Below are 27,624 nucleotides of genomic sequence, written 5' to 3' on the forward strand. Positions count from 1 at the left end.
AACTGAGGGGCCACAACTGGACACAATATTCCAGATGGGGTCTCACCAGGGCTTTCTCTTGGGCCACTTATTTCCCCACAAAAGGCAAAGCCAAATTGGTGCACGGCATTAGTGGAGCACTGCATGGGGGAACACAACCGCTGAGGGCCCTGGTGACCATGGCAGGGACACAGAGCAAGGCTGAGGGGGTCTGCTACTAGGTCAATCCAGTACCAAGCCAAGACACCAGCTTTGCTAGGCACAGCCCAAATCTCACCTTCACAGAATCACAGAATAGCTGGGGTTGGAAGGGACCTCTGGAGATCACCCAGTCCAACACCTTCCCCATTTACAAACAGGGGCAGGTTGATGGAGCTACAACGCCTTGGGAAGCGTTAAACTCGGCTTTGAAAGGTAAGGCACCTCCGCGTTCCTTAGGTGTTTCAACCCAGCGCTAACAGCTGAACATGCTTTTAAACAACAGTAATGATCAGTCATCAGCTCCTTGGAAGATTTCCATTGCAGCATTTGACTACTGGATAGCAATCAAGTTGACAAAGGCTTGCCAAGTTCTGGGCACTTGGCTGGCATAAGAAATGTTCAGTGCTTTAGGGAAGACTCGGTGCAGCTTTTGATCCTTTCTAGTCCCGTAGTATTTAAACAAAAATAACCCTTTTCTTCCCCCTTCCTGCCAACCACCATTTTCCTACATTTAACACTGAAGAAGAGAAAGAGGCCATGCATGTGGTTTCAGCATGTTTTAGCAACGCTATTTTTTGACGGAGTTGGCCCCCAAATATCGCAGCGCGATTGCATTCCCTATTGGTCATAAGACTGCCTGAATTTTAGGCTATTCCCTATATCTCACAAGCTCACTCCCTCCTGCAGCTCACTGGTTTTATTTGTCCCATTTCCTCCCCCCAGAATGTCCAATTTGCTCCCCCTTTGGGTGCCATTTGTTCCCCATGATTGCAGCAGGAGGTCTCTTCCCCCCGGCTCTCCTCTCCATCATCACGTCTGTTTTGCCTTGGTGGCTTCAGTGTCCACCTGACAGCACATTGCACACCCCAACAGATACGATGTGACATGGCCAAACGCCACCAAAACGATGCTGCCCCGGAGATGAAGCATCAACCTCCATCTAACAACCATCTCATGCTGTCTGGTTGCATCAAGGCCACCCAGAACCAGAACGCCCTGGCCATTCACACATGACAAGGGCCTTTGGTCTCAACCTGGTGAGGGGGACAAGCAGTGGAACTAATGTCATGGAGGGAAAATAAATAAATAGAAATTAAAAAACTCAACTTCTCTGTTGCCCAGAGTGTCTCTTCTGCCCACTCCTCACCTCTTATTGCTGAGCCATGAGCCATGGTGAATCTTGTAATTAAACCCACAGATTGCTCAGCTATCGCAGATTATGTGCTTTGCTGCCGTTGATCGCATTTGCCAAAATGTCTCACATATGAGTGTCGGACACGTGCCCGATTTAAGCAGCTTCTTCTCGCCCCTGCTCTGTGTCTACGTTCTTCATACAGAGGGGATTGATGCACCATCCCTCACTTCTGGCCCTGAGCATCCTCTGCATCCCTCCCTCCTTTATCCCAACTACCAGTCTGTGTGTGCACAGAGGAAGGAAAACCAGGACGAGCGCTGACTCTCTCCATCTGGAAGGCACCAGAGCTGAAGCATAAACGCCCCGATATATCTTTGGAAAGATTCAGGATCCAGAGAGAGATAAATAAAAAATAATAAAAACCCGAAACCTTGCAACAGTAAGGAAGACAAGAACTTCAGAAGTGCTTCAAAATAGTTAGAGTCAGTCTCAGAGCAAAGGAAGAAGATGAAGATCTCAGGGCAGGAAGCAATCTTTAGGAGCACCTTTCTACTGAGGGACCAAGACACTGTCTGGATGACTGAAGGCAAAGGAGATGTGAACCAGCACGGTGGTCCTCCCCATTAACGACACTCCTGTCCCTGAGAGAACTGTCCCTGGGGACGAGGACAATAAGAACTGGGGGATGTTTTGCTGCTCTGGTTCATTCAGCTCCAAGGTGCAACTCTCCACCTGTCAATTCCTGGGCTTCACTCAGCACCTATGGGCACATCCAGCTAGCCAAAACCCTTTGCACATTAAATACAACAGCTTTCCTCACACCTCCTCATGTCTGGTGCCAGAGGAGGGTTAAAACAGAGACAAAAACAACACCCAACACCCTACCGGGATGACTTTTTGTAGCCAAAGGATCCAAACAATTGGAAATGTATTTACACTGCAAGAAGTGCAGCACCCATCAAGAAGTGCAAGAAGCAAGCACCCATCCTAATCTGTATCCAGCCAGCCAGTGCTTTCAGCTCTTTCCCAGAGAAAGAGTGATATTGAATTAAACACCCTCATGTGTTTTTGAGGTGTTTTACACCCTCTCAGACATGCCCTTGTTCCTTTACACCTTTGCACTCAACTCTATTGGTCAAAGGTCTGACAAATTTGCCTGTTGAGGGTTTTGATTGCAGGGTGACAATAAACCGTGGCAGATGTATTGTTAGCCCCCTCTCCCCCCTTCCCACTCAGCACAGGCGATCGGGAGGGAAAGAAGGACAGAGAGAAGAGAGCTGGGAAAATTAACAATGTTTTACTAATGCTACTAATAAAATAGAGAAAATAATACAAAATATACAAAACCAATCCTGAAAGTCCCAGCAACTGCAGAGCTGGCACCCGAAGTCCTGGACTGGACTCTCCAGCCAACCGGAGCTGGATTCAGTCTGTCACTGGCCTCATTTCGCAGGGACGACTCGCAAGATCCTCTCCTAATGTCAGCCATGAGGAAAAGTGAAAAAAGGGACGAGATCCTCATGCTCTCCCACTTTTATATGCAGTATTCACGTGAATGGGATGTTAGACACAGTTGGTCAGTTTCTTGGTCACCTGTTTCTCGTTGCCCCTCTGGCAAGATGTCCATCCATGCTTATCAATAACCTCGCATTCCATTGATGTGTTCACCAAAACATGGATCTGGTTCTCCAAGAAAATGCAGCTGATATGAAGCTTTAGCTGACAGGCAAATAGATCCACCTGCACCAGACTTGGGTTGTGCAGACAGAGCCCCGGCCATGGGTCATGCCCATCCCCTGCCAAAACCTGCTGCTTGTGGGTATTACCCCCAAAAAAGCCGGGATCGTTAGAGCTCTAATGAAAAAGGCCTCGCCCAGCGAGCTGGGCTGTAAGCAACAAACAGGCAAACATAAGAAATAACTGATTAGACTAAGGCAAGAGAAAATGATGGAAATGGTGAACAATAAAACCAGGGAGCGGGCAACAGTAGTGAAAAAAGAGCTGATGCTTTCAAGATTAATGACTAATGATAAATAATTGTGGCTGTGGAAGACCGACGAAAAGGCAGAATGGAAACAAGAACCAGGCAGGAAAAACTAGGCATTAGGTCTGATGGCAAATTTCAGGCCATCAATTCATAATTGCAGCCATTACAGCCGGAATTTTCAAGTGAGCCCAGCAATATTAAGAGCTGCTGGATGCGCGGTCCTTACGGAAGAAATTCGGCTGTTATTTAGGGTCCTACGTGAAGGCTGAACTGTGGTGAAAAAGCCGGCCCTAATCCCACATCACGGGTGTTTGTAGGAATCTCTGCCCTGAAGAAGGAAGGATAGGGGGTAGAAAAGGCATGTGCCCTTTGCTCCCTTTCTGTGGGCACAAAATGAGCCGCTTTGTACCCATTTATTAGCTCCTGGGTGCTTCTTTCCCCCTCCCAGCAGCAGCAAATGCTGACGGCTCGTGCTGCAGTCCCAGCAGCTCGACACGTCCATCCTCCTTCAGGTTTTCAAAGGGGAAATCAAAGTGTTTAATGACATCTGAGGGTCTTTTCCCAACAGCACGGGATAAAAGGAAGGGCATCAGGTGAAGCAGGGTGGTTTTCTTGGGGCTTGAACATTGTCCGTCCGTCTAAGGAAGTGGGTAACGCTCATCCCCGTGAATCACATCTGTTTGATTTACTAATAAACCTGACAATTCACTGTTACCAGTCCCTCAGAGTCAACACCTGTCTCGCTCTGCATCATCTATGAGCAACACAATCACCAGCTTTGGTCCAATCCTGGAACATCTACAGCTTGGGATGCTGGAAACAGGAGCAACACAAGGACACATTCACCTCAGATCTTGCACTCACAACAGATGGAAGCACTCAAACCAGACTGACAGGGCAGACAGGACTCTTGGCAGCCTGGCTAATTGTTGTTCCTCACCAAAACCGATCAAAGCAATGGAGATACTTGCCAGGGGAACATGGGATCAGTGGGTTTCTCCCCCTCTAGCTGTGCTCTTCCCTCCACTGTGTTCGCTATTTCTTTTCTTCCCAGTAGGAAATCTCACCCCAGTTTCTGCACAGCATTTCGTCCACTTAACACCACGCTGGATTGAAACGAGGAGGCTCTATCAGTCCCTGGCTATCGTACCCTTATTTTATTAATGAAATTGTATATTTCGATGCACAGAGAAAAACGCTTCGACTCGCAACCTGAGAACATCTGATATCACAGTGAATAAGAGGAGGATTAAAGCATGATGGCAAGATGTTGTTCCCACAGTCACTTTTTTGATTATAATCCCACTTTTACACATGTCCACCAGATGTTACTCGTGTCACAACTCAGTACAGACAGATGGCTTCAGAATCTCTTCTTCCCCATCATGTATCATTGGCTCCCACTCATCTCGCTGCTGCTGCTATATAACAGCCCCTGCAGAAGGGAACAAGATGTGCAGGTACCAAAACACCTGCACAGGTGTCCCCATGCGCCACCACTACACGTTTCTTCTCACAAAACCCAGAGCGTGGGACTTGTGAGAGAGGAATTCCTCCTCCGAGGGCCCAGACGCTGTTAAACTCCTGGTAATTACTCCAGGAGATAATCAGCATGTGTCACTATGACTCAATTACCACTGCTCGCACCTCCACACCAAAAGGTCAGGGGTTCAGCTTTACACGGGGCTCAGGCTTTAATGCGCTTCTGAAGATGGGGATAGAGCCCACCACAGGGTGGAGGCAGGATGGATGGATGGACGGATGACGGAGCTGCTCCACGCCCTGGGAAGAACCATTTGCTGTGCAGAAGATAACTGGGACAGCTTCTGCTACCAAAATCCAGGAACAAGCGTGCGGGAGCTCAACTCTTTGCCAAGTTCTGCTATCAGATGCATTATCTTGCAAAGCACATCCACAGACTTGAGGGTTTGGCTTTGCGCAGATTTGAGGGCTCATTATAGCCAGATCTTACAGCAAAAGAGTAACACTTAGACCAAAATGATAAGAAACAGGGTAATGGTTTTAAACTAAAAAGAAAGGAGATTCAGGCTAGACATAAGGAAGAAATTTTTGACACTGAGGGTGGTGAAACTGTCCCAGGTTGGCCAGAGAGGTGGTAGATGAACCATCCCTGGAGACATCCCAGGCCAGGCTGGACGGGGCTCTGAGCAACCTGAGCTGCTGAAGATGTCCCTGCTCATGGCAGGGGGGGCACTGGGGTAGCTTTGAAGGTCCCTTCAACCCAAACTATTCTGTGATTCTATTAGAAACACCAGACATAGGAGGAGTTTAATCGATGGTGAGGGCCAGTGTGTTTAGGATGGCTATTTGATGCCCCAGACAGCGGTGGGTACAAGGGCCCTTCAGCCATGTGGGAGATGAAGCAAAGCCCGAGTGCTACGGGCTACAGGAGTGGGAGAGGAGGCAACTTCAGGAAGCAAACAAAATAGAAACAGCGGATGAGATCTGAAGGGATTATTCCTGACAAGGCGAGTGACAGTATTAACAGCCTGGAAGTTTCCCCAGTGCCTCAACATCTAAGCGCATCCCCGAGGAGAGCTGACAGACAGATCAGTATCAAGAACCATGGACGCAGAGGAGGAGAGACTCATCCCTCAAAACCTCCCCATCCCATCCCTCTCCCTGACATCCGGCGCAGAAAACCAAGCCTGAGCCTCCAGCCGCACGAATATGAAGCACTTTCCTACTTGATTTCCCTCTTTTTCAGCCCACTGCACGAGGGGCATGTCTAAGAGGGCACAGAACCCTGGTTCGAGTGGACATCAGGGATGTGGCTGTGCCTCAGAGGGGACAAACCCACTGGGCTCTGGTATAACCGGGTCCCACCAGCAGCTGCTGGTCCCCGCAAAGGGTTTGGAGCAGCAACTGGAGCTTTGCCCATGCCCAGCAAGGCGATGGGGTGATGGAGAGATACCTGTGGGGCGGAGGAAAGGGGAGCAAGAGGGTAGAGGGCAAAGGGTGTCCATTGAGATAATTGACCGCTCAACTAATTAAAATTCCTGCCCTTTTGCAAAGGTTGCTAATTGGGGCTGGGATCTGCCTGCTCACTCAGCAGCTTTGCCCAGAGAGAGGGGAGCCTGCATGAGGGGGGGAATGAGTTTGAAAAGGACCCAGGCCCCTCATCAGGGCCAGCGGAGCCCAGAGCTGTTTTGTCTGACCGATAATAAGTCGCCAAATTGCTTTTGACAAGTGAAGGGGATTGGAAATAATGGGGGTCTGTGAAAAGCCCGGAGTGCAGATGGGGGGGATCCATGAGATAATGAGGAGGCAAAGCCCTGGCATGGTTGGGGTTTCCCACCTCCCAGCAAGGCGGCGGGGACTGGGAAGATGTGCGGGACATCTGCACAAGGTTCCTCTCAATATTTGGCATGGAAACATTGTGCCCGAAGCACAGTTTTACCCAGAGGGGGTCCCACCGGGGCTCCAAGACCTTGCCTCAATTCCAGTTGTTACAAGCCACCTTTAAAACCTCATGTTATAGCACCAAAATCACCATCACCCGTGGGTTTTCTCTTCCGTCTCCCACCCCAGTTTGGATATTTTCCATGTCTTGAGCAGATGTGCCAACAGCAGCCCCGAGACCCCAGCACAGGATACGAGCGCTCCGGCAGCACCAGGCACTGATAATCAGCAATCAGACTGCAATAATTAAAGCGTTCATTTACATACCAATGCCCTCCATACTCTGCACCTCTATCTCTTTCACGACGATGCGGTATCCAAATCTGGAGCGCGTATGAACACACGCAGTCAATTTCTTTCTGCTCAGAAAAGAAAATAGCCTATTTTTTTCATGTTGACATGCTCCGTGTAATACACGGTTGGTTATTTTAGTATCTAACGCACATGACAGCGTCCAGAGAATCTGCACCTCTTGTGAGCTGAGACAGGGGCCTTATTGGAGATGCAGAAGACATCCAGGAGATAGAGCTGGCTTCTTGCAAGCACAAAAATTAGGATACATTTGCTCAAAACCAGAAAGAGGAGCTAGGATGTACTGCTTTTGAGGGGGTCAGCTGGGGAGGAAACAGGGTATGGAAAAAGAAAACACACTGTGAGTTAATGATGGTGCAAGCCAGCCCTTCTACATGGATTTAAGTTGATCTTGCTGAGGGCTCTGTGATCATACGGAGCTGACATCAAGTTTCTCACTTTCTGATGAGTCAGATTCACCCATTTGGCTCCATAACTTGGCTTTGGGGAACAAAAGTGTCCAGGGTCGCGCGGGTTCGCTCGTGTTCATGCGCAGGTACAGCCCTGGTGAGCCGCTGCCCTAAACCTCAGGGACTCCTGCCTGCATTTTTCCCCTACAAGCTCTGCTTTTGCCCTGGGGTGGGATTTCCCTGGAAAGGAGCTACATATTCCTTGCTCACGCAGACATCGCACCCCACTATTTTTCAGGGCACCTGACACACTGCTCTCCCCCTCCCCAGAGCTTTCCACACTGACAGGGGCCGGGAAGAGACAGAGATGCTCCTTTCCAAAAAGGAACATAATTCCTGTGATTTTTCCAGCACGGCCAAGAGGAAAAACATCACTTTAACCCCTTGGTGGCTGCGAGGCCATGGAGCTGTCTGATGCATGCACTCACCGCCATGCTCCAGGCTCTTTTAGCTTCCACCCAGTTGGTTTCAAAGCAGATCTCAGATTTCAGCAGCCCTGTGGGGACCTCCGGAGCTGCTGATACACCCTTTTTTTCCCACATCAAGTAATACAAAAAACTAAACATAATGTTTTAATGTTTTTTCCCCCCCTCTACATCTCTAAACTTGGATTGTCTTCCCTCCAGTGGAGCTCTCAAACAGGTACTCTGCAAGTCGCATTCTCAGCTTAAAAGCGTTGCAGCAAACCTCTGTAGCAGCTCATTTGCTGTTTGTTTCCTCTTGTTTTTAAAGACAGAGATTCCTCAAGCTACCTGGAAAACAGAAACCTGATCCCCTCTGGTTCCAACCCTCCTGGCCCCTGAAGGCCACCTTATTCCCTGCACAAAGCCACGACATGCTGCATGTCCCTAAAACCACCCTGGACCGGGTGAAGTTCTGGACCCATTGAAACCCTCAGTGCTGACAGCCCATTCCCATCGGCGTCACGCAGAGACACGGGTGCCCACCAGAGAAGACAGGTGGGGCGATGTGTTGTGCTTTCCTCACAGCACAAGGGGCAGAGGAAAACAAAGCAGACAGGGCTTCTGATTTTTTCCTTGTTTCCCCCACTTCTTTTTCTTTTGGAAGCAAAAAAACAAAACTGCTTAGAAAGCGAAGCTTGCTGTAGCAGCAATGGCAATGCTCCTTTCTCCTAGATATTCTTCTAAAAGTCAGTCTGTGTGTCTCTTGATATCTTCGTCCTCCTTTTTCCTACAATAAATCCTCAAAGCTCCAGCGGGGCCAAAGGCTACCGGAGTCAACAGCAACGTTCCCAGGTCCCGTGGAAGAGGAGCGAGGGCACGGAAGGAGCTGCAGGATTGTCTGCATTTTTCCTTAACAGTTTGGGGTCAAGCCTGATCCCCGGTAGGGTCAGGCTAACACGTCCAAGTCAAAGGAGACTGTCTTTTCGCCGCGGGAGCCCAGCCAGGGGGAGGCTCTGCAGCCTCTTCAGTAATAAAAGGGTCAGAGACGGATGGAAAACATGGGGAAAGGAGGGGGGAAGGATGCGGCGATGCTGAGGAGCAAAGCGTCTCGCTGCGGGGATGCGCTGGCCCTGTCCGCTGCCCAGGGAGGGGACCCATCCCCATCAGCAGCATCACACCCCAGCATCCCTTTCCGTAGAGCACGAAGCTGCAATCCACCATGGGACCAACGGGACCTGGTTTGGGAGCAGATCCGCACAGGAGGTGACATCAAGAATCGTGCAAATCCTCACCCAAACAGAGACCTCTCATCATCTACGGGACACTTCTCACCAGCAAAGAGAGCTCGAAACGCTGAAGCCATGGTGACCCGACAGCAAAGTGTTGGCACCTCGGATCAGAAAGAAATGAGGAAATCTGTGCAGCTGCGTGATACCTAAATGTCACGTTCCAGCGCTAAGAATGAGGTTTGTGCACAAGAGCGAGCGTGTATGCTGCATCTTGCTAAAGGGAGATAGAGCGAAGGAAAATGCACACGTGCTCCCTGCCCCATCCCTGGCTCATGCGAGCGGAGTGGGATGCCACGTGCAGCAAAACAGAAATAAGGTATAAAATAGGAAGATGTCAAACTTATTTTTTCTCGAAACGTAAGCCCCATTACACAAGGCAAAAGGTACATATTAGCTGTAATAAAACAAGAAGGTTTTATAGAGATGAATATGTCTGCCCCTTCCTCACTAAACCGGAGGTTATAAATTGTGACGGATCATGTATGTTTTGGGGAAGCGAAAGCAGCGCACATGCTCTAAGGGAAAAAAAAGGCGGCGAATTGGGGAATAGATCAGAAAGTTCTCCGAGCAAAAGGCCTGAGAGACACATTTACACGGTGCTTTTTCTTCTCGCCTTGGAGCTGGTGTAATTCTGTTCTGCAGAAGGAAACCTCTTCTCACCCCTGTGTTCTACAGCTCTTGGAACCCATGGGCTCCAGGCACAGACCCACCACGAGGATGAGCTTAAAGCCCGTTGTTTGCTGGGCTTGTGATTATTAGAATGGGATAAACAATGAAAACAAGACATTACGGCAGCCCTGTTATCTGCTTTCGTGTGTCAGGCTCACCGCAAGCATTTCTGCGCTCCGATGTCACCCGTGAAGCTCTTTGAGAATAGGGGAGCTGGGAGCAGCAAGTTTGAACAAAAGATAATCATTCCTATCTTTCCCCTTTCAAGTTCTTCTGTAACAAAAGCCTGTTCCTGTCTGGTCAAGGAACAGATCTGCCTGCCACAGCCAAACTTCAAATACTTCTGATTGACCTCACCGCGTAAAATAGGTGCCATTAAAGTGCTCTAAGAATAATTCTCAGAAATCATGAGTCACTGTCTGATTTAGGCAGAAAGGACTAAAATGATTAAATTATTCACTATGAATTATTCACCGAGGTCTGATAATTACGTTGTAGTTAGCGATCTCCGCGTAGACGGTTCATTACGAGCAAACCACTTACGCACAGTTAATATCTCACCAAAAAAACCCACTTTTGTTATTGCACGTCGTCTATAATGAAGCAGAAATACCGGCGGCCCTCGGAGGCAATCAGAGCAGCATTAAGCGCAAAGGGAAAGCGCTGATATTTCTCACTAATTCTCACACAGCCTTTCTGAGCGAAATGCTGGTCTTAGCATCACTTTCTCCGGTTTCAGAGCCAGCTGGGGCGCGTTCCTTGGAGAAACACAGCAGAAAATTCACCTTTTGCTGATGAGCGCCAGGAAGCCCCAGCATTGCTTTTGATTTCGGGCTCTCAAGGACCACAGACAGTTTAGTCTTGCTTGTCCGAGTGCTGCTCGCAGGCAGCTATTTGGCAACCGAGCAGTTATTTACTCGCGATTACGCTGGCAGAGGCAGCACGAAAAGCTGGCAGAGAGGGGAAAGAAGCTCTGAGAGCTCCTCACCTGCCGGGAAAATGGGAGGAGAAGCTCATCTCCCCCACATCTGAAGGCTCACCAGTGATGCTGGGATGCAGAAATAGCCAGGTGGCTTCTCTGCAGCCCGGTGCCACGGTCCACACTGCCGACCAGGACGAGGACCTCGGGCACAGCTCCAGGAGCACATCCCAGACCCACACCAACCCCTGGAGCATCCACCCATAGGTCAGAGGTTTCCGATGCCTCTGAGAGGCTCTCAACGCCCAGATAAAACCAGGTGCCCAGCACTGTGAATATGAACTCCTCATTCTGTGGGTCCTACAACATGGCACAAGCCCTGGCGGGCAGACCAGGATAGCTATGGTGCACCAGGCTCCCAACTCAGGAACACCCCATTTTTTCCAGTGGTGCTGTTTCCTATCACGTACACACAGCTAAATAATCACCATCTTTCCTGTGCAGGGCTCATTTGACATCTACAGGAGTCACCTGGTTTCCCTAGTCCGTACCAAGTCTGAGGAGCTACGACCTGCTCTTAGGGTGCATTTTTCTGATGACATCCCTACGAAAATAACACCTTGCAGGCATTCCCGACCATAGGAAAAGAGAAAGAAAACAACGAGCGGAAAGGTCCATGCAATGTCTCACTTTCCGTGATGCAAGTTGGCAGGGCAGAGGAACTGGTGTGAATAGAGAGATGCTGGGGTTATTCCCACTTCTCCACAGGGTTTTATCACACAGGGTAGTGGACGCAGGACTGTAAGGGATGTTTTATTGCTAATAACTCATCATCCCATCCCCTGTTTCAGTTGCTGCGTTTCATGGACGATCAGCCATAGATTTAATGCCAAAACCTCTCAGCCAGCCGTCTGTCATGAGAAGCGGACAGGGTTGAGGGCAGAAAAGCATCCAGGCACACACGACCTGGATGCTGGGCTGGCAAACACTTAATTCTTCCCTTTCTAATTGTGGTTTAGAGGGTTAAACACCCCACACTTCTGAAGGGCAGCAGAGCACAGATCTCTTGCTACAAGGAGACCAATAATTGAAGGCTAATGGAATAAAACACCGCTAATCGCTGCTTAAATCAAGGTTCGCTCTCTCTCACTTGACGCTACTTTTCTCTTTGGGTGCTGGTGAGGTCATCACGCCGAGATGGTGACATGCCAGTCATCACCATGGTGACAGACAGTGATGTCAGCAAAACACCAGCACGGCCTCGCCGGAATCGGGCTGTGAAGGATGCAGAAAAGACCCCTGTGCAACAAATCTCAACTTCCTAAGACTCCACCTAAAAGGAGGGCTCTGCCACCCTGACAGCAGCGCTCCAGTGCTGGGGACGGCCGTGACCCTGCAATGCGGGCAGGCACGGCAGAGGACGGGGACACCGGGATGCTTCTGTGTCGCATCACCCCATAGGGCCCTCCAACGGCATGCTGAGCAGATGTCAAGTTTAACATCCAGAAGAGCTCACAGCTTAGCTACTCAACATGATAAAACAAAGCAAGTCTTGGCGTTGGACTAGTTGACCTTTGAAGGTCCTTCCAACACAAACTATTCTACTATTTAGTCCACCTCAGATGTGCTGTCTCTAGTTTTACTTGATACACACGAGTTTTTCTCTTGGAAAAAGCAGTCAGCAATCATTTCTATTTATTACCTCTGAATCCTACCCTATTTAGCTGGTCTGGTCAAACAGTCACAAGCCTGACAATATTCAAGGAGCAATTGGACAACACCCTCAGACACACGGTGTGGACTGTAGGGTGGTCATACGCAGGGACGGGAGTTGGACTCGATCCTTGAGGGTCCCTCCCAGCTCAGGACATGCCGTGACTCTGTGCAAGATGCTTTTCCGTACCTTCATCATTCTCCTTGCCTCTTCCCTGAACCCTTTCCCATCCCTTCCTCTCCATCAGTGGGAGGCCAGAGCTTCACACGACAACCATGATGTGGACGTACCCTCTATCATGGCGTGATACTGTTTGCTGGTTTGTTCCCTGCTTTTCTAGTAATTCCTATCATTTTATTTGCTTCCTTTGACTGCCACTGAGAACCGGGTTGATAATCTCATCCGGCTACCTATTACAGCCATAAGATCTTGTCGGTGAGCGGTAATAGCCGGTGCAGCTCCCCTTAATCCTAATTTTCTGTAGGCGGTGTTTTCTCTCGGGTGAAGGCAGCGCAGGAAAACAGGACTTGCTCAAAAATCAGAGTGCTTAGGCTACCCCAAAGTCCTTCATTTGGCCCTTTTTAGGGGGTGCAATGATTTTCCCTACTCTTTGCAACTCCTTTGTCTCATTTCTGTCTGAAACTCCTCGCTGCACAGGCATTTCTGGCTCTTTACCTTGGAAAAGTTAAGTCAAAGGGCTTTCGAGGATGAAGTTGCATATAGAGTTACCCCAGCACCGTGTTTTAAGACATTTCTTCAGCTTTTATGCTTGCCCTCTCCCTTTTTCCACGCCAGCATTGATTACGGTGGGTAATTGTTTTCTAATTGGCCTGCAGCTGCTTATCTATCTTAGATAATTAAAGTGAAGAAGAAAAAGAAGAAATAAGGAAAGAAAACGGAACTTTACTCTTAAGTAGCTGCCTATCGACTGCCTCGATCGATGGGGAGGTCACTTTGGGCAGATCCACAAGCAGGACACGTCCTTGAGTGAAACGCACACTCTGACAAACCCAGTGAGACACCGTCCAACCCCTCCCCTCCTGCTTCTGCCAAGTCCCCCCTTTATTTATTACACCACAGTTTAAAGCAAACAGGTCGTATAGGATCAGGATGCTGACAAAACCCTTCAGTCCAGCAACACCATGTTGGAGGACACCACCCAACCATCAGTTTGAGTTCAGGAGGCAACAGCAACAAATTTCAGAGGGTGCTACGGGCTGATTTATCTGTGCTGGCAGCAGCACGTACAGACCGGTATCTTCAAGATCTCTAACACCCCTGTCAAGCTGGATTGAAACCAGCCAACGAAACTATCGACTGCTCGGCTACAGGTCTAGAAAAATCATTAGGAAGGGTGGAGCCAGACCACAGCATGACTGCACCACCCAGCTCCCTTGCCAGCCAAGGCAACACGGAGATTCCTCATCACAAATGTGCTGGATTTCACCCTCCAGCCCACCCAGCTGTATTTAATAGTAAGCACATCAAGGCACTCTGGTGCCTTCTCACAAATGCTGGCACCAGCTGTAACTCAGAGACAATTCTGGAGGTACTTGCCCAAAGAAATGAAGAACTCTTCCAAGAATCTTAAGAGTTCAGTATCTGGCCCTACTTTGTAGTGGGGCCTAGAGTGGAAATCCAGCTCCCCGCTTGCTCAGCCTTGGAAAGGCAACTCAGAGCAGCTGGACTGAGACAACAGAAGGTTTTAGACCCGACCCAGTCTCCCAGAAGTCCCGTTGGAACCACGAGCACATGCCTACACACCTCAGACAACTAAAAACCACGCACAGGGTGACACAACTGCCACCATAACGTGTCTCCCACAACTGCAAACCTCACAAAATAGCACAGGAAACTCATTATCAGAGTTAGCAAGCAGAGCGAATGAGGCTCTGTAGGTTCATCTGTTGGCACAACTTTGGCATGGCGCTTCGACAAGGTACGCAATTAAGAGACTGTTCTTCTAAGGGCAGAAGTCCTGCCTGCCTTTGAACATCCACCAACTTAGAGGTGCTGGGGTGGAGAGCTGGCTCGGTATTTTGCAGAGGAGGCCATGGCAGAGATGCATTTGTCTCGCTGTAGATGCTCAGGATGTCACCGCGTCCATGAAAGCTGTTGTATGTTCCCTCCGTAAATAATGGAGAAGAAACACGCGCTCCTGGGGATTAGCTGACTTGCTCTTCAGATCAAAAAGAGACCAGGAAAACCTCACCCCAGATGCACTCATTTCTAGTCTCTGCCTACCAAGGGATCTCAGCCGGCCAGCTCAGGTCAACAGTGAGGACTTGCAAAGGCGCACAGTTAGAAAGATCTCTCCAGGGCAAGGAATCTGCTGAAGCTCGGGCACGGGTTAAGCTGCCTATTTTGACTTCGCCTAATTTGTGTGTCCATCACCCAGAGACCTCAGCACAGCGACGCCAAGACTACACACGCAAACCAGCGACTATCAGTGTGCCACTTCCAAACATCGCCTGGTAAACTAAGGAGGTCCTGCCCAACCAGCCACCCACAAACACCAAATTAGATCCTCTAAGCACACAGCATGATAAAATTCAGAACCAACTTCAGCAAAGTGCTTTCTAAATAAAGTATAAGGTTTCATTTGTTTGTTCCCGCCCCACATCGCAGATCATGCTGGCAATGCTCCAAGCAGGAACCTTCTTTGTGTCTGCGCATGTAAAACTTCCAAGCACATGCTAATTCAGTTTAATTATGGATTTACTTCACTGGTCGCGTCGCCAATGCCAGCGATGGCCAATATTTGCAGCCAAGGGAAGGGGGGAAAAGGAAAAGGAGGTTTTCTGCGCTCTCGCCCCTCTCAAACCCCGTCACCGCATCCCCATCCGTTCAGAACTTGGTGCGCACGAACACCACGAAGATAACCCACTCTATTTGTACAATTTATTAGATAATCTCCTTCTAATCGAGAACTAATTAAAGGAAGTGAATGCTTGGTTGGAAACAGGGATTAAAATGTGGATAATTATCATAAACGCTACATTTGTTGTTCCAGCCTGCTCGGTCCCCTCCTCCCCTCTCTGTTCCCCCGGTTCCTCTCCCAGGCTGGGTCTGATAATGTTCAGCCTGTCTCAGAGGGGGTTTGCTTTCACAATCAATTATTTCCTTTTTGTCTCTCTGGCTAGTGTTTCATTTGTGTGAGAACATTAGCGAGAACTATTTTCTTTTCCTTGTAAATTCATTTAGATGACAGTGACAGAAGGTGGGGAGGTGGCAGCTGCAAGGAAAAAAAAAGGAAACAGGAACATTAAACCGAAGCTTATAAATTATTTCATCTTCTGCAGACAATCCAGACCTGTCACCGCGCTGTGAGAGGAGTTTTTCTTTGGCCGAGAGTTGCTCGCAGGCACCAGACATTGATGTATGTGGGAGCCCGACAGGAGTCTCTGCGCAGCTTTGGGTTGTTCTGCTGCTCACCTGCCAGAGCCACGCTGCCACTAGAAAGGACTATGGCCATGGAGACCTCTCTGGACACTGTATTTAGCTCACAGCCAATGAAGAAATATCTAGTTTAGCTCATCATGATGGCAAAAGCACATTCTAAAGCCTGCCCCCTATTGCTTTGCTGCAATCTCCTGACAAGGCAGAAGATTCGGAGAAGCAGGAGGTGGCTCATGCCATGCCACGGCACCTCCAAACGTGCTTGTCGGCCAAGAAGCACTTGCCATAGGTTGACCTGAGGCTCTGGTTTCTGCAGGGTGAGGCAGAGCAGCTCCTCTCTCCCCTGCATCAGCTGATAACCACAGGAACACAAATAATTACCCCTTTTAAAGTGCCCTAGCATGAAAAATGGGAGGAAAAGTAGTGACGCTGGGAGCAGGCGTCTCAACAGCTTGATACCAGAACGTGATAGGGATGTTGGCATCATAGCCAAGAGGCAGCAAAACAGTGGTGGGTTCCACAAAACACGTTAGACAATTTTACACTGCGTCTGGATTTCTTGAGGATTAGGCAGTAAACAAAGTGATAAAAGCACAGAAGTGAAAGGCAGGGGTTTATTTTCATTTCTTCTAAAGAAGGGGAAGGTTCTTCCTGCCTAACCCGTACCTGTCATGTCACGGTCCCACTTCATAGCGTGTCACAAAACAACCCTCAGCCAGTCCCCCAACTTTTAATGTGACGGATGCTTGGGGAACGAGACAACCCCCAGCTGAGAACACACAGAGTCCTTGGAAACACTGTCATTTTGTTTGCTTTGGGTAGTCCTCCCAACAGCCCCGTGCAGAAGCAGTGATCGGAGGGGCTGGGTGCGCACCAGCGAGGGCACCGGGACCTTGCCTTGTTCGCACCAGCATCTCCTGTCGCGTCATCAATTGTCCTCACTAAACAGGGACACTAAACCAGCCCTTTGACAAAATGCACAGATTTTTATGCCAATCCACTCCCACGACTTTGGGAAAGCACCTCTGGCTCAAAGCCAGGCTGGGCTTTGGCACAAGCCAACCACACCAAGCACAGACCCCACAGATCAGGGATCTTCTGATTTACGTTCATCCAGGAGACAAGCACTGTGTACAAATGCACAAGGCGTTAGCATATTGTTATTCCTGAAAAATCTGAACTATTATATTTCAAAGCGATACGTAACGCATAGGCGTCTGGACTCGGATATCCTCATCATCCCTTTTTGCCTTGAAGTAAGGTCTTGCTCTCTAAGCATCTCAACAAGAATAACACTCAAACAAAATGAAAAGCAACCTGGCTGGTGATATATATAAAAGATGACATCTCCAGAAATCCCAAACTTCAAAGGGGCAGCTTTCAGCTCATGACTATCCACTTCCTCCAGCCCTCAAGGCTAGTGTCATAATTCTAAAGCCACGGGAATCATTTGATCTCTCCAAATGGCAGCTCGGTGGTCTAGCACTCCTCTGGATGTCAAAAAAGTATGCACCGCCACCAGCAATATTCTGCGGGGGTTAGCCTTTGAAAGGACAGATTGAGGTGAAACAATCAAAAGATTCAGTAGCATTGGGAGGAGGAGGGGGAAAGGAGGTATTTAAAAGGACAAGCGCATTCTGAGGGACTCAGCGGTCCAGCTTTCGCGATGCTGGAGCGCGGGGCTGACGGCGCGGCGGGATGTCAGGGTTCCCAGGTGGGATGGTCACTACCAACGTGGTGGATTAACCCCCAAGGTCTCACCCCAGTCTCGTACGACAGCCCGTGGCTCACACAAGAGGGGCACGGAGCCTGTTCACAGGGCTAGCGACAGCACACCAGAGTGGTCGTGAGAGCACAGCTCTCCTCTGGGGCAAGCCAGCAGGCTGGGGAAGCCCTCCTCCTCTTCCTCATCCTCCAGAGCACGCTGCAAGCACCAGCCCTCCCCCAGGACAGGAGGGCATGGGTGACGAGGAGGGAACACCAGAGGCTGCCAAGAGAAGTAATTGGATGCCTGCTGGTGAGAACTCTTAATTAGAGGCTTTTCAGCAACTGCATGTTTATACGGAGTTAATGTATTTACTTTGATGTATACGCACTGTCATAAACGAGCGCCCTCCCTATGCGCCGGCAATTAAAGCAGCGTTTTTCAAACAAACAGACCCACAGCCTCCCACAGACCTGCACGGCGACGGCCAGGAGCCAACCCCCAAATCCACACCTCTCCCCAGCCCATAGCCCAGAGGAGACCCACAGAGCACCCCGAGAGACCACGGGTTTCCCAGGGCAATGCCACGGGTGACCGTGACAATATCTCCTCAGTCCACGTGGGCTCAGCGAGTTACAAATCTCACCCAGTCCAGCCTGAAAACCAGGAAATTAAGCACAGTTTTCATATTGAAAACGGGAGTAAATCCCTTTCTATAAGCCGGGCGCTGAATTGTGCACCGGCAGCAGTTTCTGAACAGATTGGAAATGCTGCGATGCCGCAGTTTAATAGTGAGTATTTACTCCTGTGTGGGAGAAACACTCCATTATCTGGTTTATTAATTGTTAGTTAAGTAATGGGAAGGTGCCCAGAGCGGGAGACGAGCCCTCATCACTTGTTATTAGCTTAAGAAACCAGCAGAAATAGAATAACTGAAGATAAACTATCACAAGTGCTGCCCCAAGTACCGCAAGCTGACAGAGGGGAATTCAAGAAGCGCTCTCGGGGGCAGCAGCGAAGAGACAGCAATAGGCAGCCCAATTTCATATATACAAATATACTTAATAATGAAAAGATTCCATCATCTTTGATTTTCAATACCACTTTTCATGGCTGGAATCACATGGATATTCACAGCTGAGAGGGTGTCCCCGCTCCTGTAGGAAAGCTCTATTTATTAATCTATCACTGGGAAAGCGAGACAGGTTTTGTATTGGTAGCACGATGCTGCACATGAAAAAGAGGGGGTTTTATTAAAAAAAGGCAACATACGGCTGCAAACAGTCTGTCCTGCGATAGACTTGGAAATACAGGTAACCCCGTTATCAGCAGAGGAGGCTGGAGCAGCGATAGGAGTTTCTATAAAATGAATTTAACAAGGACCTCGAGCAGCAGTCGAGAAGCCAGCAATGAAAAGGTACAGGAGTCCGCCTTGAATCCCTGACAAGTAAAAGCAGCCAAGTTTCTCAAACATTGCAATAGCTGCCGCATCTAAACAAGTCATATCCAACTACGTGCTCAGCATCCACACTCATTTCCTCAAAATCCACCTTCCAGCAGTGGCCGCGTGTTCTCAGTTTGCTGGTTCCCATAGCCAGGCATGGGCTTTGAGCGCAGAGAACCCCGGTCTGTGCACAACCCAACTATGGGGAGGAACAGGAGCCTCCCACCCATGGAGAGAGAAGGGTCTGGGATCCAGAAATGAGAGCAGGGTACCCACAAAACATATATATGTATGTATATATTCCTGCCCTCACAGCCATTTGCCTAGAAAGCTGATCCAAACAGCTTTTTTGTGCAGCCCATCTAGCATTTTCACCTGCAGTTCTGTACCGAAAAGTAGACATAAAGGAAAAGGATACACCAGGAGGTCAGAAGGTTGAATTGACAGCAGCAGCATGCTAATGTTAGGTAGAAACCAGCTACAGCCAGAGCTTTGGTCTAAGCTTACTAAAACCAAACCAGAAACATCGTCTGATCTAGGAGAACGCAGGAGCACCCAATGCCGTTCTTCACCCACGCAACCAGAAGAAGCCCCTACCAGCAAATTCTATATCTCTGGATCCTCCAGGTAGGGAACCCAGCCCCAGATCACTCCTTCCCTTGTAGTTTACAGCAGTTTGGTTGTTTAAATGCAGGTTTTATTTACATGCATCGCTTTACAACCAAACACCAGTTTGTAAGAGAGTCAATGGCCTCTGTGGAATTAATTGATCTTGTTTTAGACCCAGCAGCATACAACCAAGAGAACTGCAGCACACAGCCAGCCCCACAGCCCAGAAGCAGCCCCACTCGCTTTAGAGAAGCTTTACAAGAGCTGTACCACTTTCAAAGCCTTAGTTCTTCGGGTATAAGCATCTCTTACTCCACATTGCATCTATTCTCTTCTAGAAACACAGTGATAAACACCATTTCATCTGCACCAGAGCACCCTAGATTACAGCTCATTCACTGTAGTATTTGTTTGCCAGAGACAAAAACCAACCAGCCTGCTCCCAGCCCTAGAGGACTCCAAAAATGCTACACCTAGCTCAGTGCTTTTCATTTGAATACATATCTCAAGTTCAAATAGAAGACTTTCTTAACAGAGTAGCAGCTCTCCGAGAAAATAATTAGCTCAAAGCTGCTCCCACATCCATCATCTCCAACTGTTTCTTACCTGCTATCCCAAGTTTCCTCTAAGTTCAGCTTCCAGAATAAAGCAGAAAACTTCCCAAGCACCTCACTCCTGCTTTTTTATAAGTTCTTGCCGCTACAGAACTACTCACAGGTGGGCTAATGATGGCAGCCCAATTAGGCCGCCCTAACAAGATCCCTTCACTTAAGTGGATCCAGGTGCACCTTTCACTTTGCGAAGGTGCCTCCTTTGCTGTGTCTTCCCAGAGTGGGTACTCCACTGCTAAATTGCTTATTGCTTGACAAATGCTTTGCAAATGCGGTGTTTTCCTGCACCTTTCTTGTGACTTTGAGGATGTACAATGGATTTGAAAGCACCGGTGTTTAAAAGCAGCGCTCTGTTCATTGGTACTACCCGATGCCTCCGAGGCAGACAGGCTTTGAGTGAGATGAAAGGAGACAGACGTGCCAGAGAGAAGCTTGTTTTTCGTATTATCGCTACATGTTGATAATCTGTGTTATTACTTCATCATAGGACTCTTTCTCATAGACAAATTATAATGCTTATATATGCAAATAGAGCAGCTGCTATCAATATAAGCATTTTTCCCTGGCTGTGGGCTGCTGATGGTGCCCCGTGCCCTAATCTCAACTCGGAGATGGAAACAAGGCTGCGGTCAATGTGGAAGGTGAATCTACCTCTCTGACTTTTCCCTTCCCAGCCTGGCTTGCCCAACCTCCAAACTTCGACTATTGGTGCTTAATAAAAAAGGTATTTTTCATCATTCACAGGCATTTAATGCAATTGTGTCCCTCTGTAACTCCATCCCTTTGCAAAACCTCCGTTGTGGTGTCCTGGAGGGGTGAACAGCTGGACTGCAGTGAGCTTATGCTAAAAGCTCTGCCAAGATGCAGCTTAACAAGCTGACAAGGTACAGCTGAAGAGCACTGAAGATATGGGGAGGACATCGGCACAGTAGGTAAAGCGGGCAACAAGATCCACATCAAAAGCAGCTGGTCCCAGCTCTTGCTGACGCTCACGCTGCTCCAGAGACTGTTTCATCTTGGAGAAAGCTCTCATGTACGCTGTGATTTTAGTGAGAGGCAGGGACCAGAAAGGTAGGCAGGATGAGAATCAATCAAGATTTGTCAAATACACCGGAGAACTCATTTTTATGAGATAAGTGCCTTTGGAGAAAGCGTTGGTAGACACCTACCACATGTTCAGCCTGCTTAGTGGCGAAGTATGCAACATTAATCACTGTCACTTGAAGGGGCCGAGCTCCAGCTGAACCATCTTCCAAATTTCCTCCTCTTGCAGCCATCCTGTCCCCTTTTCCCTCCTCAGCCACAGGCAGGAACATGAGTTGCATTCACAGACCTGTGAACCTGCAAATCAGGCTGATGCTTCTGGCAGCTGCCGTATGGACCCATCATTCATTTGGTGCTGAGCTGCCCTTCAGCTCGCTACACTGAATGGACTCTCATTTCATGCAAGATAATTAGTGGCATGGGCCAAAATGGTGTTAGAGACGCCTCTTAGCAGCTGAAGTTCAGGCACTGCTGTCCCACTGCAGTGGGACTTTGCCCTTAGAAGCAGCCAGGATGAGACAAAGTGACTGGTTTGGAAAACACCTTCTTCCCAAAGCAATTAGGAGCAACAAATGAAGACAGGTCTATCGGCTGCCCTGATCACTCAGGAGCCCCAGCTCTGTGACAAACCTACCTGGGAGCAGGAGAAGATTGTGACAATCCCACAGCAGCACTGCAAGAGAAGAACCTGCAAGGACCTGAGTTGTCTAAGCTATAGAAAGGGAAACAGTTATGTTCTTCTAGGGTATTGTCACCATCCTCCTGCTCCCCACACTGAAATATCTCAATGGGAAGGGCTGTCGGGCATTGGAACAGGCTGCCCAGGGAAGTGGGTGAATCACCATCCATTTTGGGGTTTAAAAGATGCAGAGATGACACTCTTAGCGATCCGGTTTAGTGCCAGCTAATGGTTGGACTTGATGACCTTGAGGGTTTCTTCCAATCACAATGATTCTATAATATTTCTTATTACAGTGTATTATATGCTGCAAGGCTTTGTTGTGTCTTTCTTACCCACCCTGACGACAAGCAAGGCGACAGCCCTGTCCTGAGGGGTGTTCACAACAGACTCCTCTTTTTCTGTATGTCAGCCCATTTTTAGGCTGAGATTGTTTTATTGTCTTACTGGGGATCCTGTTCCCGCTCTTTAACAGCCCAAGTTATGGGGCTCAGTTGTTGTTTTCAAGCTATTTGCCCAGGTAACCACATTGGATAACGCCTGGTAGGTTAAACATTGCATCTAGGGAGTGGGGAAAGCTGGGTTGTAGTCTGAAGACCACATGGACTGCACTGTTAGGACTAGAGGGAGAGAAGGAAATGGCTGGGAAGCCATAAAAAGACCCTATTTTGGGGGTTTTAAGCCACCTTTAGGGAGCAAACTGCCCTAAGATATCCTGCCACAGGTCCCCGCTCTGCACCACCGCAGCTGTCACCAGGGACATGGTGCAGAATTAGAGAGCCGAAGCTCCATCGAGGTCCCCTCCTTGCAGTGACAATGACACCTATTACAGGAGACGAACGGCATTTCTAAAGCCTCCTGGCTGGGCAAGATTATATCGCTGCAGTGGGATTTGATGGAACAGAAGAGAGAGATGGGCAACAAGGACTGTAAAAGCTGTTGAGTCATAAGCCAAATCTCATCAGGCATTAAAACACTGATGACGGTGAGCACCTGAGGGCAGCAACCTGGCTGGAGGTGGGAGAGGATGGTTATCTGCAAGTTCCCTTCCCTTGCAGGCTCAGCCAGATGGGAAGAGCATCTCTGCCTGCAAAACTCTGCCTATAAAAAGCGGCGGGATCACTTACTGCAATGCATCTTCCCCGTGCTACCCCAGTTTTGGGTGCACCTCTTCCTTTGGCCAAGCCTAACATTACAACTGCCTTCCTCGTGTGTCGTTGACACCAGCAATGAGTCCCGCGTCCACGCTGGGGGTATCCGAGCATCCCATTGCAAGTGGCACCCCAGGCTGTATTTTGGAAGAGGGGGATCCCTGCCCAACACAGTCTCTGGATCTTCACTAGAGGAGGAAGGGATTCACCTTCCAAACCACTCCAAACAAAGGAGCCAAAGAGACACAAGGCCACGCAAACACCTCGATCCATCCCCACCTCACCTACCTGTGACCCGTTTTATAAGGGAATCTGCAGAATCCCAAGCATTGGAGCTTTTTGGGTTGTAAAAACACCAGGGGTGGCACCGAATCCAGCCGCCCAGAAACCAAAATAAAGTAACTCCTGACTTCTGTGTGGTTTGGAGCTGGTTGTCACATCTGGGGACAAAGACAGATGTGGACCAGCACACATCTATCCCACAAGGGCTGTTACGAGCCATTCATTTGCAGCTCAGGAGTGAGGACCATTCAAAATAAATTACCTTTTTTTAAAAATTTATTCCTTTTAATTTATATTCATTACAATTATTTATTAAAATTAATAGTGTAGCGGTGAGGGCAATCAAAGACCTGCACCCTGATTTTCGGCTGCTGCTGACAGCACACACACAAAAAATAGCTCAGAGTCTAGGGCACCAGAAAAAGACATTGTCAGTGTGTTCTTCAGCTATGGGACGGGAAAGGCAAAGGGGGGAAAGGCAAAGTGGGGAGGAAAATGAGCAAAAATCTGCCTGCCAATGCCCCAGACCGCTCCGCTCTCATCCTAAAAAGGAATCAGAACTCTGGAAACTGGGTAGAGATAATCAGCAGTAAACATCTGAAAGTCAAGGTTTTTAACTTGGGTTTATCTTTCCTTTTCAATTTCTACATCAGAGAAAGGAAAATGCTTTTGAATGCTTTATTATATTGCTTGGCAATGAATAAAGGCTTGATTCCTACATCCAAGCCTCCAGAGCCCAGCCAGTAAACCCACTGCAAGGGTTATCGTGTGATTTGTGGACTATGGGAGGAAAGGATTGTTGCATGGTAGAAATCATCAAATACAAAATACATAGTGGTGCGTGCAGGAGGTTCCAGGGATGGGCCGGAGGATGCGGTACCTTTCAGCTCCAAAAACACACAAGCCAGGATGAGCTGAAGGCTTGTTTTCATGTGTAGACTCAAGAGCGCTTTGGAAGGAGTAGGAAGAGGGATATTGTCACCACGTCCCAGCTCTGAGTCAGAATTTGGTGATCCCCAAGCAGAGCTGGCAAAAGGGAGGGTGAGGACGCTCCATAATGTGCTCCAGCACAAAGTCACACCGAGCAGGCAGGGGACAGGAGTGGTGCCATCCCCTCCCTCAGACTCAGGGGACCGGTGGCACATGGAACAGCCACAGACTTTGTGCGTCAGTCCTTCTTGATGAGAGTCCGACCACTGAATGTCCAGGGCATTAAGTTTACTGCTCTGCTGGCTCATGGGTCCTCCTCAGGTTACCCCAACTGTTTCTTCAGTGCATCCAGGCTGAGCAACAGCCTATGTCCTGCCCAGAACGAACCACCACCATATCCTCAACACTTTGCTTTCCACCAGTAGATATAGGCGTTGAAAATAAAGGGGATTTCCCACACCCCGTGCAAGCACAATTAGCCCCCAAGGCAGAGGGCTGCAACAAGCAGTGCTGAGCATCCTATCTACATCAGGAGATACCTCCACAGTCACAAACAGCATCATCCCAGCTCACTGGTTGAGAAGACAGGCTGAGGAACAAAGCAACGTGAGGACAGAGGTCCCATCCTGGCCCAGAGGTGATCCCTCGAAGAGAAGGAGGTAGCAGAGCAGAACAGCTCAGAGAGGAGCAGAAAGGGAAGGCAGATTATTAAACCTCAGCTGCTTCTCCCCAGTCTTCCTGCTCTGAAGGCAGATTTATCCAGAACAAAGGCTGAGCAGATGAAAAATAATAAAGGCTTCAGAAAGAAGTATTTATTTGCAGGTGCTAAATGATTTCTTGATTAATTTTGCAACCTGCTTCTTCCTTGCCTCCAGCCCTGGCTGGAAAAAGTGGTTAAGCTCAAATAAGAGAACGTTCCAGCAGAAGTTTGCCTGATGTGGGCCGCTGGGTTTGAGAAACAAAAGACTGAGAAAGAACGTGAAACTAACCTGAAACCCTTTTAGCTAGAGCAAAGCTTTGCTTTATCATCAGCACACATCTAAACTTCCCCAGACCTAATAAAGCAGCGTTATCATTACAGCTGGTGCTAAATGCAAGCATTACTTTAAGGGAGGTGGGGGAAAGAATAAAGAAGTAACCTGTATGTAAATATAGATATGGATAGAGAGGTACCACAGTAAGCTCTCAAATTGCAGGCTTTCACAGTCCGCTGTTTTACAGTGGGATATCATCAAAATTAACATGACAACGTATCATTACAGGGAAGGACAGGCTCTCACACTCCCACAGCCCAAACAGGGTCTGAATGCGGGATCCCTCAGCAGATTCCCTCCCAGCTCATCAGCATCGCCGTTTACTCCAGGGAGCACGTGGAGGAATACACTGCAGATCCAACATCTTTGGAGGTATCAGTAACATAAACAGCAACAAACTGTTAGATCAGGGAAAAGCCCGAGCAGCCGGATAGGAAAAGCAGCGATGTACTGAAATCCTGGGTGTTTGAAGGAGAATTCGAGCAGCACCATTCAGTTTATTCATTATTTACTACCTGGCATGGGGTTCCCCTTTTCAACCTGAGACAAGCCTCACTCAGAAGAGGAGCGCTGTGCAATAAATCACCTCTTGCCATCCGAACGCAGCAGTAAAAACAAGATAATCAGATCTGTGACAATGTAATTATCACTCTCCTGAGGTGGCTGCCCCATCCTGACCCCGTTAGGGAGCCCATGGGGTGCTAAAATCCCCACGACTTGGCCAAAACCTGCTGGGAAGCCAGCGGCAAAACACCCCTGTCCATCTCCTCTTTCAATTGAGAGAAGAAAAGAGATTGAACCTCAGGCCAAGAATTTGAGTCACTTCAATATGAAAAGAGCCTTAAAACCTTCGCAGCACCGTGAAACTGGTCCGTACCGAGGGGAACGCACTGACTGAGGAATCCCCTTCTTATTCCTGTTGCACTTTGGGGTGCACCAGCTTGCAGGGAGTGGGGAGGGTGCATTTGCTGGCAAGAATTGGGCACAGGGAATCCTCCAACACAACTCAGTTCAGGCGGTGCTGGCTTACAGGTCCCTTCCTTTAAATTGATTAATAACGACACATTTAAATGGATAACACAAATTAACTTCTGAATTGCACCATTAGTAAGTAATTAATTTCTTTGCTCTGTGAAACTAAGATATCACATGTTATCTAAATCTATAAAGAGAAGAAATGCTGAATGAGGACTCCATTAATGTAAAAATTGATTTTTCCATTTACCCTCTTCTGAGTGTTTTTTATTAATTCCCCCCCCCCCAATGCATTTATTTTTCAAGTGGCTGGGGTTGGGGAGTGTAACCTAATTTATACTTCCACTGGTAATCAAACGATCATGCATGCTCGTTTCAACCAAATGATGTCATTATGAAGGCTGTTAAAGCCAGGGTTGCCTTGGAAACACAAAATACTGATAGTTGAGGTTGGACATCCGAGTTCTCTGCCGGCACAAGTCACGAGGAGACGGTGCGGCCCTGCCAGACCCGGCCTGGCTGCTCACACTGGGAACATCACCCCCAGTTGCTCAGATGGTCTCTTCAGCACTTACCGCGTTACTATCTTTCTTATTCCTCCCACCAGCTGCCACAATCTCTCACTTTTATGGAACCAGGAGCGGAGAACGGGCTGGGTTCAAAGGCAAAACGGATAGCGAGGTGTGGGGTAGGACCTGCTCACTCCAACAGGAAGGACTCACCAGCTCCTTGCCGCATTTCAACCCAAAACCACGTACCTGGTGCCTCTTAGTGCAGCCCAGGATGGAGATTTACTGGAGGCGTCTCCACCGACCAGAGCCAGGAGCCAGTTACAGCCAAGGTGTTGGATGCTCCTTTCCAAACTGAGGGGCCTGGGAAACGGTCCGGGACACATTCAGCGCTGGTGCAGGAGATCACAACCGTGCGTTCGGCATCCTGTTGTTCACACTGGAGCAGGAGCTGCAGCCTAGGAAAGGGGAGATTCATTTTGGGTGCCGCAGAGCAAGGGCTTTGCTTGCAAAGCTCAGCAAGACTGGACAAAACAAGACACATCTGTCCCCTCTTATAGTCCAGAATGCTATTTCCACGGCAGTGCTGCCGAGATGGCTTCAGGCAGCTGTCCCCACTGAGGGTGTCTGCGTGGGGTGGATGGTGAGAAACAGTTGGCACCAGTTAGGCAGGAGACTTTGAGTAGCCCAGGACGTTGCTCCACCAGCAGAAAAGGATGCAGACTGGTGTTATGGGTTTGGGACCAGTCCCTGGGGCTCTTTAGCCAGTTC

At 48.8% G+C, this 27,624-nt stretch overlaps 1 protein-coding gene across 1 annotated transcript in view; it reads right to left on the bottom strand.

The window, feature by feature from the left end:
• The window catches only part of LOC110361658 (uncharacterized), a 169,959-nt gene that overhangs the window by 89,077 nt on the left and 53,258 nt on the right, over window positions 1-27,624 (bottom strand). Inside the window, exon 13 of the mRNA XM_065068635.1 lies at window positions 27,103-27,311. The gene's annotated coding sequence lies outside the window, so the exon portion shown is untranslated. The remainder of the gene's footprint in view (window positions 1-27,102; window positions 27,312-27,624) is intronic.

Source organism: Columba livia, chromosome 6 (assembly GCF_036013475.1).
Source record: "Columba livia isolate bColLiv1 breed racing homer chromosome 6, bColLiv1.pat.W.v2, whole genome shotgun sequence".
NCBI classification, from domain to species: Eukaryota; Metazoa; Chordata; class Aves; order Columbiformes; family Columbidae; genus Columba; species Columba livia.